The 13,163-nt window shown below is 30.4% G+C and overlaps 1 protein-coding gene across 3 annotated transcripts in view; it reads right to left on the reverse strand.

Annotated features, from left to right (window-relative positions):
• Positions 1–13,163, reverse strand: part of LOC106680726 (uncharacterized) — a 285,051-nt gene that overhangs the window by 145,005 nt on the left and 126,883 nt on the right. Inside the window, exon 1 of one of the 3 annotated variants that reach the window (XM_014420636.3) lies at positions 11,154–11,285. The exons of the other annotated variants lie outside the window; for them this stretch is intronic. The gene's annotated coding sequence lies outside the window, so the exon portion shown is untranslated. Of the gene's footprint in view, positions 1–11,153; positions 11,286–13,163 lie in introns of those variants that run through there. 3 annotated transcript variants of the gene reach the window in all.

A 13,163-nucleotide genomic window follows, 5' to 3' on the forward strand; every position in this document is an offset into this window, starting at 1 on the left:
CTTATAAAATAAGTTGCTGAGAAAATCCGCTAGGGGCTCTTATGCATTCAACGTTTAACATGACTTCAAATAGGGCTGCTCACAATCCTATACTTATAACATTTAACATGGTAAAACATTTTACATTTAACACATCATGAATACTCCTAATATAATTTCGATCTATTGTAAACTAAATTATCCAAATTTTTCATACTCTAGTTCCATTTAGAAATGAATACAATAACGATGATTTTAAATACTATTTATCCCTAAAATAAAATACTGCAAAGACAATGGATTGAACTAGTTAAGTGTTAAGCACTTTTTTACAGAACATTTATCGTAGACTGCCTTGTCTCTTGCAAGAGTTTTTAGAATACAGCTGAAATAATCTACGCTACTTTCTAATATAATTAATGATGATAGTAATCTATCATTATACTTAATCTTATTTTAATTTAATTAATTTATACTTTACATACTCTAAAGAGGTTTACTACCTTAGACTCTTTACCATAGGGACACCATTTAAAAAAGTTACCAGGGCCCGTTTTTATCAGCGGCAAAACCCATTAAAATTTTTACAAGCACATAATTTATGGTATAATACTACATTTACTGAACAAAGAATTTTATGATTAATAAAAAGAAAATGAACTAGGTTGTCGATTTAACTTGGATTGCTATCTATCTTGTAAATTATTAACTACCGCCTGGCTTTTAAAATACCTTAATTCAGTAAATTCATCACGTTTTCCTCTACACAAGGAAAATTGTTTAACGTGATTGGTTAAAGTGCATCCGAAGTAAAGGGTACTTCATAATAAAAAAAACACAACTTTGAGTAAATGGTAATAACTAAAATAATCATTTTTTTCGTATAATCTTAAAAGATTAAGATGTAACATAATTGTATGTATATATATATGTGTGTGTATATATAGGGTACCTATGATGGACGAAATATAGGGCACCTATACTTAAGGTACATTTAAAACGAAGGCATGTATACTTTTTTTTTTTTTTAAGTCTGTAGCACAAAGGACACGAACGCTTATCTGGAATATTATATTCAATTGTGTATAAAATAAATTAACATAGAATAAACATTTAAATAACTACGCTATCCTTTTTTTTCACTTTTGAGGTAACATTAATAACTGTTAACCATTAACTGACACCAAGGACAGGAGCAAGTGCCAACTCATCGCAACCAAGGTCTTTCCAGTGAGTCACAAAAATGCAAGGGGTTACATTTCAAGGGGCCTCGACCGACAGTGGCATTTCATTGCAAGGAAATTAATGACATCAGTGATTAACAAATAAGGTATTCTATGTCACAAATTCTTGTTCTGTTACCGACTACGTAGAACTTTAAAAGAAAATTAATTTATTTCGTGAATTTTCTTTTAGTTAGTAATCAATTAATTTTTTGTTTGTACTTTCTTCCATAAATTATTAATAATATCTAAAAATTATTTATTCGTGCTGCCGTTTCGACCTGAATTTCAGGTCTCGATTAGGTCTATAAAACAAAAAGAGATAACCATCATTCAGAGAAACATAATAATAAAAATAAATAATAATATTTTTATGTTTCTCTGAATGATGGTTGTTATCTCTTTTTGTTTTATAGCCCTGATGAAGACCTGAAATTCTTCTCTAATTATTAATCTACGGTCAACTAAATAACACAAATGTGATTTTAAACATTAAATACGTCACGACAAATATTATTGAATTATTGCGTACCCAATTATATAATTCTTAAAATCTTAATAATGTTAATTAGTATTTCTATACCAGATTATAACGAAACAATTGTGAGCCTTCATGTCATATTTAGAAAACAGCGCATTTTGGTTGAGCATTCAATAAAATGCCAAAATATCACTAATTATATTTTGATAAGTATTCAAAAGAATTTTTAACTTCCCATAAGCTCCTTTTTTTATTGAAAACAACCTCCTTGGACTATCCATTATCCTTAGCTTAGGCAATGACCCCGCACAACAGCAATGACTACCCATTCTTCCATTGTTGCCAGAGTCACCTTTCTTAGAGGAGCAAGGAACGGTACCGCCCCAGTGAGCTTAGAACTGTCTATACTTTTTTTCTTGTCCTAGGTTCAAAGAGAGGAGAGAACTTAAGTGTGAGCAGAAAAATAACTTTAAAACGAAAGAAAAACAGGAATTGCGAGAGAGAAAAAAGCCAATATGTTTAGAGAAGAAGCTCAATTCAAAATTATCATTAATCAATTATGGCATCAAGTGCAAGGAGCTGCCGCCGATCTATGAACCAGCTTGTTAACCAGAAGCCAACTTGCTAACCTGGAAACCAACAGGACAGAGTTGAGAGTGATACGACAGAAGAGCTAAGCTCAGGAGTGGATAATTTCCTTTGTATTAAATAAATTTATCATGAGTAAGTAAATTAACACGAGAACCAAGCAGAGAGAGAAGAGGATGAAAAACGAGAAAGGAACCAAGTAAGATCTCCAATACACATACGTCCGTTCATCTTCTAAATTGTGTTCATAATCAACATTAAGTTCACATAGTCAAAATTTTATTATCCACTTAGAAGTGGTTTTTGCTACCTTCTTGGCATATCCCTTATTTTCCCCCTTTTTTTTTTTTTTACTGTATTATCAAGAATTGGAGATTTCATTATTATTTATAATGTTCAAATTATCGTATCCCCTTAATTATACAGTCCAAATCACTTATTCTCCAGTAATGACATTATATACTAATTCTGATATCTCCAATAAGAAGAATTGTCAGAGTTAAAGATAATAAGAGAATGTTATGATCATTAACGAGGGGACAGTGCTCATGTACAGGTGTCAATCAATGGATCTGCATTCCTTTTCATTGCTTAGTAAATTTTGAAATCAAAATCACGATCAACCCATTAGAACAAAAAAAAACAACTGTGATTTATGCACCAAGAGATGAATCTCCCTCCGTGATTTCGTTGCACGGAATTCCTAATACACAGTTCCAGATTTCACTTCAATCAAGGGATTCCAAAATTAGAAGCAGTAATGGCGCAGAATGAGAGAGAGGTGGCTGGGAAGGAAGAAGGAAAAAAAAATGAGGTCTGACATTACAAGGTAATTGCCGCGAAGTTGGGGCGAGGAGAAAGAATCGCAGTGGAGGACGGAACGGCCTTGACTCCATCATATTTCCGTTCGTGTGTGGCGTCTTCTGGTTCAGGGGCAGTCCCAACTATATCAACAAGGGCGTCTAATGTCTTTTTTTCACGTTACAATTTATATATTATTTTCCATACAATCAGGATTAGCAAAGAAACAAAAATATTAAAGTTGAAGAAAAAAGTAGAAGGATACAGCTCAGAGCTCAATGAAACCGTCTTATGTTCGTAATCGTAATAACTGTAACGAGAAAGTATCTATAAATACAGGATATTGTTTGAAATAATTATAGGCGCAAAAAAAACATAATAGTTTATAATTTCATGTTAATATTACCAACGTATCAATTTAAAAACCAACAAAATTGATTTTAAAATTAGAAAACGCAAGGAAAATAATGTACAAATTGTTCCCATATTTTAACAAAAAATAAATCGATAATTCCCAAATCGGTACTAAGACTTATCATAGCATATGCCTATTCCATATGAAGCTTCACAAACTTATTCAAGTTGAAAAAACACAAAAAACCCAAAATAAATGGTAAAGAATTGTAACCAACTATTTATATTACACAAGAATAACTAAGATTTATGTACAAGAATAAATATACAATTTGACATAAATTTAAGAGAACTAAACATAAATTGATGCCAAATTAACCAATAACGATCTATATTATATTTTATTTCAAAATCTGTTTTGTTTTTCTCTCTCTATCACTTTATTCTCACAAAAATATAAATTATAATTATAAGTAATAATTATTTAGTTGCTAAGAAAAATTAATTGTATACTAGCGGTATAGTTCAGCCTATAACAAGATGCAAAACTTATAGTGACTCTAAATTAAAAAAAAAGGCTTCAATGTGAATCCGACCTTGTCAAAAACATATGCAGAGTAACCAAGGAGAAACAAACGTAATGACAAAAGTCACGCAAAACATGGTGTGTAATATTTACGATAGAAAAGATTTAAACATAAACAAATTAAAGTAAAAATCTTTAAAAAAAAATTTTTTTTGCGACAAGACGAATATACAATTCTATTTACGAGAAGCAACAAAACGGCATGACACCAATATATGCAAGAAGATTGTTACTTGTTCCTAATGATTGCACAAAAAGATGGATGCATTTTGAAATCTCCGGCTATAACATGTGTTTTCGAAAATCTTAAAATTGAACTATAAACTAGCAGGTACAAACCTAAAGTTTCATCACAATCGTAAGTTGCAACAATATTTTAGAAGAATGAGGTAGGTTAACAGATTGGGTAAGCAGAAAAATTTGATAATTTATAGGAAATCCATTTTTAATACTCACAAAAATACAGAAAAATAATACACCCCAAATCAACAGTAAACAAACCCTTAAATGACAACTAATCATACTCATGCAAATTCACGCTCGCATTCCTAAGGTTTTTCTATGGACTTTTTCAGATTCGAAACTTTACCTGACTTTGCCAGATTTATAAAATTTCCAGTTTCGAAAAATTTATTGACTTCCAGATTCGAAAAATTCTCTGCCATTTACAGGATCTGAAAATTCCCTAACCTTCCCAAGCTTAATAAAAAATCTGACTTTTTCTGACAAATTAAGTCCAGTAAAAACCCCATAAAGGTACAGTCTCTTGTTCTAGATTAATTGGATTTTTCAGATTGACTGAATATTTATTAAAAAGTATTTCAGATCTTAAACTTCCGATTAAAATAAACTATAATTTTCAGTATTTTATGGATTCTGATTCTTCTTATTATCATTAGTATATGCAATTTATTTCTCCAAACCAGTTCACCAAATGCTAATCAATGTTCATTCCATAGTGGGATAGAGACGGAAGAAGACAAAGCATTTGTCTGCCGAGAGCTCCCGGGCTAATTGGGGCTCTGTGCGGTTTTTCACGTGCAAATAAGAGGGGGTTTCCATGGAAACTTCCAACAGGTGATGGTGATGTGGACTTGGAGAACAATCCACGCCCCGCCATGTTCTCTCTTGAATTATTTATAACAGTTGCACTGGTGATAGCATAAAGTCAACGTATGATTCAGCATCATCCAACTAACGATTCTTTAGATTTTAACCAACAAAAAAAATCTAAATGTTATTAATGGGGAGTACATTATAAAAAATCATTCAAAAATGATATAAATTTATTTTTATTCGTCTTAACCGAAGTATAAACAAGTAAAACATCTACATATCCTCAAAATAAATGATTTTATATACCTTATTTAGGAATTAGTATTATGGTACTCAAAAATAAAATCTGTTTCTAACTATTTTAAAATTTAATTTATTTTTAATTAATTATTGATACTTACAACTGTATCAAAATATATACAGCAAGTAAACTTGGTGTTAGTTATACAATGGTATGAGGCAGACATGTGGAGAATTTACATACCGATAGAACTCCAAATTTTAAAATAAAAATGAAATATACACGAAGATATATAGAAGAAAAAATTAAACTAATAAATTTTTTACGATTCAAAATTGTAGTCATCAGTTAAAAAAAAGAAACACTGCAGTTAAAAAGAAGTTAAAAGACGAACTTATTTTTATGATAATAATACTATTTATTGCGATTATAAGATAATGAAAAAAAAAATGTTAAAGAATAAACCATGAATGTGTATCCTTAAATAAATAAGGTTTATCCTCTAAAAAAAAATATCCAGGTTCACTTTTCACAAAAATAATTACCACGTATATTAAAAAAACATATATCATATATGAAAGCAAATATTAACGATAGTTGTGGGGAAAATAAATAAAGCGAATATCATCTAAAATATAACAGTAGAAATGCAAAGAACTAGAAAAGAATGCAGCCGCCCAGTTTTCACAAGATTTCACAACGGAACTGCAGCCCTTGTCGCTCCATTTCCAACAACTTAGCGGACCATTCATCATCACGAATAGAAATTGCACAAACAAAGGAATTTTACTTTATGGAAAGTTAACTTTACGTCAACAAGGTTTCAAATTTGAAAGTTATTAGTATTTGAGTTTTGAGGTATTATTACTGAATTTTGAATTAAAGCCGGTAAATATCTGGACTGAGCTAAGGATTATGTTGGAAAAATTAGATAAACTGGTGTACAATGATTTTGTTCTCAATCTAATCCAAAAATAACTATTGGCTATTTTTATCTTTCAGAAAATTTTTTAGTTAAAACAATGAGTAACATAAAAAATACAACAATAATGTTTTCAGCGTAATTATCTATATTCCTGTCAAACTCACAATTACAAATATTGCGATGACTTACCTTTTTTAATATGCTGTTAAGTTTTGTTCAATGTTGAAAAATGTATCCAATTCCTACTTCTAAGATATCCCACCACGTTTAGAACAAACTGCTAAATTTCTTTATTGATCCCTGATTTTTTAAAATATATCTAAAACCACCAGTCTGACAAAAAATATGTATTGAGTGAAAAAAAAATATTTTTTTTACTGATACACTTCCCAATATAAGATTTTTTTCAAAAAATATTAAAAGTTAAATTTTATGTTGATAATTACTCAGTGGCAACTAACTGAATCGTTTAATATAATATCTATAGGTAAATAGCTATTTTCACCAGTTCGTAAAGACTAACACATTGAAAATACAAAAACAAAACGGCACTTTCGCCAAAAAGCCAATGTATTAAGCTTCTGTCCGACCTATACTTTAAAAGATATTGACTGGAGAAGATGGTCGGGGGATGCGGTCACAAAAAAGAAAAAATGAGTTTCAGGTCTTCATCAGGGAGCTTGCGGAAGAGATATTGGCTAAACTGTACTTATTAATCTTATTAATCTACGGCCTCATTTAAAAGACATTAAAAAAAAAAAAGAAAAAAGGGGCAAGTCTAATTTTATCAAGTTAGTACTGTTTGCCGAAGTAAGAGTAATTCAACTCCAATTTTACAAAACAGCACCAACCCAAACAAAATATAAAAAAAAAAAAAAGAAGCAAAGATTGTTATGACCATTTATGACAATTTGGCTTGGCTACTGGTCAAGAAGCAACTGAACGTTCAACCATTATACATAAGTATATATACACTTCCACGCGTCAAAGCGTTGTGGGTTCGAAGATTCACAACTAAGTAAGTAAAAATCAATTTTAAATGGCACAAAATGAACCACAAAAAAGATACAAAAATGCACAGTTTACGAGTGCGCAAGTGCCTGTTTTATCTCCGAAGCGATGACGTTATAGCTGACTCAAGAAATAGCATTTTTTCCTAGCAAAACAAAAAAAAAAAAAAATCCCATGCATCCTACCTAGCAACATAGACAGAAACCAAGGCAGGTGTATGACAGCTCCATGAATGAATTGCAAGTTTCATTAATTTACTTCTGAATGTGATTAAGATCAATATATTAAGAACCACATCAAAATTGCATATAATTAAAATTTAACATGCAATAAAAAGATGAAATAATGTCACAGTAAGTCCAACAGGGATAACTTGGAAAACGAAATATTTAAGCCAAGAAGTACGGAATCGTATATATCACATTTATCAGTTTTGCAGCAATTATTATGGTTGATAGAATCTCCCGTAATTTTCTCCATGTAAATCTTCCTTAACCTACCATAGTATATATTTTTTCTATATTTGTTTGTTGCAGTTGTCCACCACCACATAACACGATCGTCGCAACGTCATCCATATCAGAGTGACATAGCACCCAATAAGTCGTCCAGACATAAGTGACGTAGCATAAAAAGTGTTAAATCATCATACATTTCTAATAAATGAACTACATTACTAATAGTTAGAACAAACATATTTCAATGTAATGTATACATAACTTCACAATTATGAACGAAGTCATCCACGCAGAAAAAAAAAGGAACAAAAATATAATCTTTCGTTCAATGATATAATACGCTACCTAAAATAAAATTGATAATATATAAAATTTATCAATTAAGTGTGTAATGGTGTGAAGTGCGTTGATTTGAGTTCCCTTCGACCTAAGACACAACAAAAAAAGGCCATTTTTTTGTCTTAAAAATTTTTAATAATAAAATGTGGTATATGACTGCTCAATATATAAAATTAATACATCACGACACAGTTTAAGTACGTTATCATAAATGTCAGCAAATAATAGATTAAAAAAAAAGAAATCGATCTGACTTTGGTTTAATATGCAAGTCGCAAAATCATGGATATTGAGATACTAACACAAGTTCGTATTATTTTTTTTTTTGCTCTTTGAAATTCATGAAGAATACATTTTAATTAATTTTAAAATAACTAATCTGAAATATGTATGTCTGTATTTATATATATAAGGAAAATATGAATCACCCTGGGAGAATGATCGTGAATGGATTACTCTGGAACTGTACTACATATTGAAAGGTCAATATTTTATATAAGCACACACTATTTCATTCATAACATTCATTTCATTCTTCTGTGTTCTCTCAATTTCCACATTATTTTTATTAAGAATGAAGGCTTAGTACACTAGATCTAAAAATAAAATTCTAAATACTACAAGTAAGAAAATGAACTTCAGAATGAACTTTAAATAATAATGTATATATATATTTTAACGATGAATGCATCAGAGGGGGCATAAGGAATAGAGTACCCATCCAGCCCCTAATTGCAAGAAGGGTGATATAACGAACCTGTTCTAACAATAGTGTTGAAATCGTGCGGATATCCGGCTGCGATTGTTTAGGTACGTTTTAATCAGGAGTACAAATTAACAAAACATTACTGCTTTGTACGTTATAATCAACACGTAAATAACATACTATATGTAATTTATTTTTAACTAGCCAATTTAAATTCATGATATTATAAGGGTCATTCATAATAACTAGAACAGTTTTCATAGTAATATAGATCAATAACAAAAAAAAAAACAATGAAAGGGCTACCCACTTATATTATAGAAATATTAAGTTTTTGCCTACTATAATTGGAGAAAAAAAATCTAAAACTATCCACAATTTAAGTCATAAATATTAAAAAACTAACCAAAAGACAATTGAATTTTAAAAAACTACTAATAGCGAATCCAAACCCTATAACCATTAGGACTCATTTGGGATCCTATATAATCTAAATGTACAATGAGGTGTAAAATTAACCTTGAATATTCATTCCAACAATTAAAACAAAAAAAATTATTGCCAAAGATCAACTAACGTCAAACCACTTAAGATAAAAAGTTGTTTTTAATAGCAAGGATAGGAAACCAGATAGACATCGCATGGGAAATATATTTTAATCATATAATTCGATTCATTTTTTATATTTTTATTAATTGAATTATATATATGAAGTTATTTTTTAATTATATATATCTCTAAAGCTCTCACCTAGGACAGCCCTGATGAAGCTCTACGAAGTGGGGCGAAACGTCGGAAAATAAATAAATTGTTGTTAACTATTTTTGTTTTTATTTTTATCGTAACCCTGACAATACTTTTCATTATTTTATAATTAATTAAACCTTAGAAAGTTGGATAAATAATATTAAATTAGTTTGTAGTTGTTAAAACAATTCTTCTAACCATAATGAAATTTCATTAATATAATCTTCAAAGGTTCATTTCAGGTAAGCCTGTGAATATAAATTTGCGTGACGGTTTGTTGCAACGGAATAATTAGTTTAATTAAAATGGAAGTCATTAGAGAAATTACAGTGCTTAAAAATGTTCTGCATTTTTAAGTAGGTAAAATATATACATTAATGCAATAATTCAATAATAGAAATAAATGTAAGCAATAAAAATAATAGTTAATTAACAAAAGTTCATTGTCAGTTATAATAGGCGTGTCTGGGTGGGGTCAGTCACTTTAAAATAAATCTTATATTTATAGATGAATGGGCAGACATCGTTTTTTTGATAGTTAGTTTATCAAAAATGACTATCATATATGCAAAATGTTAAGAAGTACTTTCACAAATTAAAAATAAAATATTTTGTTTTTTTTAACTCAAGAATTAACTCTAATTGAGAAAAATATTTTATTTTGGTGGGGTAGGGATGAAATGGATAAGGTGAGTTCTGAACAAATTACACACTAGCATATAGATTGACATAAATGTCCTAATAAATATACATATATTTTTTATTTTAATGACTATAACTATATTGAAAATTATTAATATTATACCTTAATAACATGAAAAGAATGATACTAATTAACGCATAAATATAACAATTTAATAGAAATAACACTACAATATCAAAAATAATGGACAAATCAAGAAAAGACCTTCAAAGGTGCAAAAGAGGGCCTTTGTAAAACCCCGAGCGTTGAAGAGAGGGGAAGGGTTTTGTATTTTTTTATCATCACGCGGTGTGAAGGAATGTAGAAGAAAAAACACCCATACGAGATCATAACGAGTTCAAACATTTCTATATAACATCCCAAAACTGAATCTTGTTAATAAAAAAAAAGTAAAAGAAAAAAATATTATAGAGACTTTGATACGAAAAAGTATTTAAAAATATTAACTGTCTATTTTCAAAAGTACATTTTTAACAACCAAAATATGAAAAAAGGAAAATAATTAGATAAATGAACAATTCTCAGAAGCTCGAACCATAAAGCATTTTTACCTTTATTATTGTCAGTTAAGCAATACTTATTCAACTCAGTTTTAGTTTATATTGATCATTATTTGAATGATTAACATGAAAACATTAAATCAAAAAATGGAACAGTCAATAGATTGATGAACCAAGTCATTAACTTTGTATGGTAATATTGTGATTTGAGTGGTATAATAATTTAATTGGCCTGTTTACGAAGAGTAGAAAATGATTTAGTTAAAAAAATGTATGGTATAAATAAAGTTAATGGAAGAAGACGGAGAGCTCTAACAAGATCGTCACGATACCGGCTCTGGGCAGCTGCAGCTGCAGACCAGCCGGCTTCCACCACCGCTGCGCCCCTGTGTGCCTTCAGCAGCATCAACAAGTTTCATCAAGTATCAAGGAGAAGATAAATATGGCGGACTTACAGATAGCAGAGTATCCTGATTGGTGAGATATGGAGAAGAGGTGGAGCAAGAAGCGTTCCCTACAAGCACTGTCACGGCACTGTGTTGGAGGCAGCACTGAAGGCTGGGGGCAAGGGGCTGACTCACCTACCCCCACCACTCTCCGGGGAGGTACCTCTCTGGTATTGTCTCTGTCCGCTGTTGGGGGGTTTAGAAGGGAGGGTCGGAACCCTTTGGCTATGTAACACGCGGCCTGTGAATTGTACTGTGTCCATCGAAGGTGAAGGGAGTTCAACGAGGGAGCTCGAATCTCCAAGGCAATAAAACTAAAATTTTATGTCGGATCTCCACACATTTGCCAATAGCCACAGACCCAAAATCCCACCAAATGGCTTTGACCAAGTGGAAACACTTCCAGATAAGATCGAACTCTAGATAAGAGAACTTATTCTCTGAACGACTTTGGTTCATCAACAGAAATGAACTACTTATTAGTTAACATAATTGCTTTATTTAATATTTGAAATGTAATCAACAATAAAAAACATTTAGAGAACGACCTTGATTTCTTCAAGTACATCTCTTTCTATATGGGCATCAGTGATAAGCTGCCCAATCTATCTTCAAGGAATCTTACCTCTCATTTCATTCTTAATTTATAGGGTTTTTTTCCCAATATCTCTTTATCCATTGTTTATATTTCCAATCATCACAACAGCTCTCATGCAGATCTGCATAGTGGGTCGAAACGTCAGCAATAAATACATGGTTAAAAACTAAATGGTTAACAGCACTGACCATCTCAAATTTTAATTTATTGATCAAAAAAGTTTGGGTCCTTAGTGTAATGATGGCACTTCCAACAAAAGCTTGATTAAAAAACAAAATAACATCGATATTCACGAGCTTCTGGGTTCCAACGTGGCAAATATGCCACTTGCTTTGGTGATTATTTTCGATTTAAACTATATTAATTATAAAATAAAAAGAAGAAAAATGAAACGAAACTTAAATTTTGGCAAAGAAACCAGTAGATAAAAAAAAAAATCATTAAGTACTACCTTACCTTTAAATTAGCCATTCTTTTAAATATTTTTATCAGATACTACTTCATATAAACAACCAGATAAATAAAAATTTTATAATTGTACATTAGTTTTGTGTTAAATAAAAAATATAAAGCTTAAGTTAACTGAGAATAACACACTTTATCAACAGAAAGAAGTTTAAAATATACCATCTTAAACCAGAGTTAATTAATGATTTTGAAGTTAAGAAAAATGCGATAATTATTAAAAATACGGGCAAAAAATTATATCTTTCTGTTGGCAGTTTTCAAACAATATGAAACAAAAATGTCAGCCCACGCTTCTTTCAGCCAATGCAGCAGCTACAAACATGAGGGAACTTACCAGAGTTCAACAAATTTGTATAAGCGATTTTAGTCAGATATAACAGAGTTGGGGCTAGTTAAAAAGAACAGATCATTATATCTACAATATGTGTAGGTATTTAGAATACGCTGCATTTGGAACTGCACAGTAGCATGTCTTCGACTGGCTCACTTAAGAATACTTAAGATTCAGGTATGTTTATGCCATTAGCGATATGAAATAATTCAAGGAGCACTTACAATTCATAAGGAATAAAATATCAAACATAATGGTCATGTCATTTCAAACGTCTAAGTTGAAAAAACACCATCGTCCAATGTTGATATCACTTGAAGCACACACGAAAGGCATTTCAACTTTTTTACATTAATTATTTTTAGGAAAAATTATTTGAAATCATTCAAAATGTTAATACGGTAAACGAAGAAGAATTTCCTAAGGAACACTAATCAATGCTTTTACATAATATTGACGAGTTTGATGAATACATATATGAAATCTCCAAAGTAGAAAGGGCAGATATAAAAGTAGGGAAGACCGAAACGTCGTCAAGAAGTTCAAAAATTTGCAAAGAAGTATTTAAGGGTTTTAATTTATCTGGAGCACATATTTATTACTAATAATTTATAATTACCTT

The sequence above is a fragment of the Halyomorpha halys genome, unplaced genomic scaffold (genome assembly GCF_000696795.3).
Source record: "Halyomorpha halys isolate HHAL.00 unplaced genomic scaffold, Hhal_1.1 Scaffold284.1, whole genome shotgun sequence".
Taxonomy (NCBI): Eukaryota; Metazoa; Arthropoda; class Insecta; order Hemiptera; family Pentatomidae; genus Halyomorpha; species Halyomorpha halys.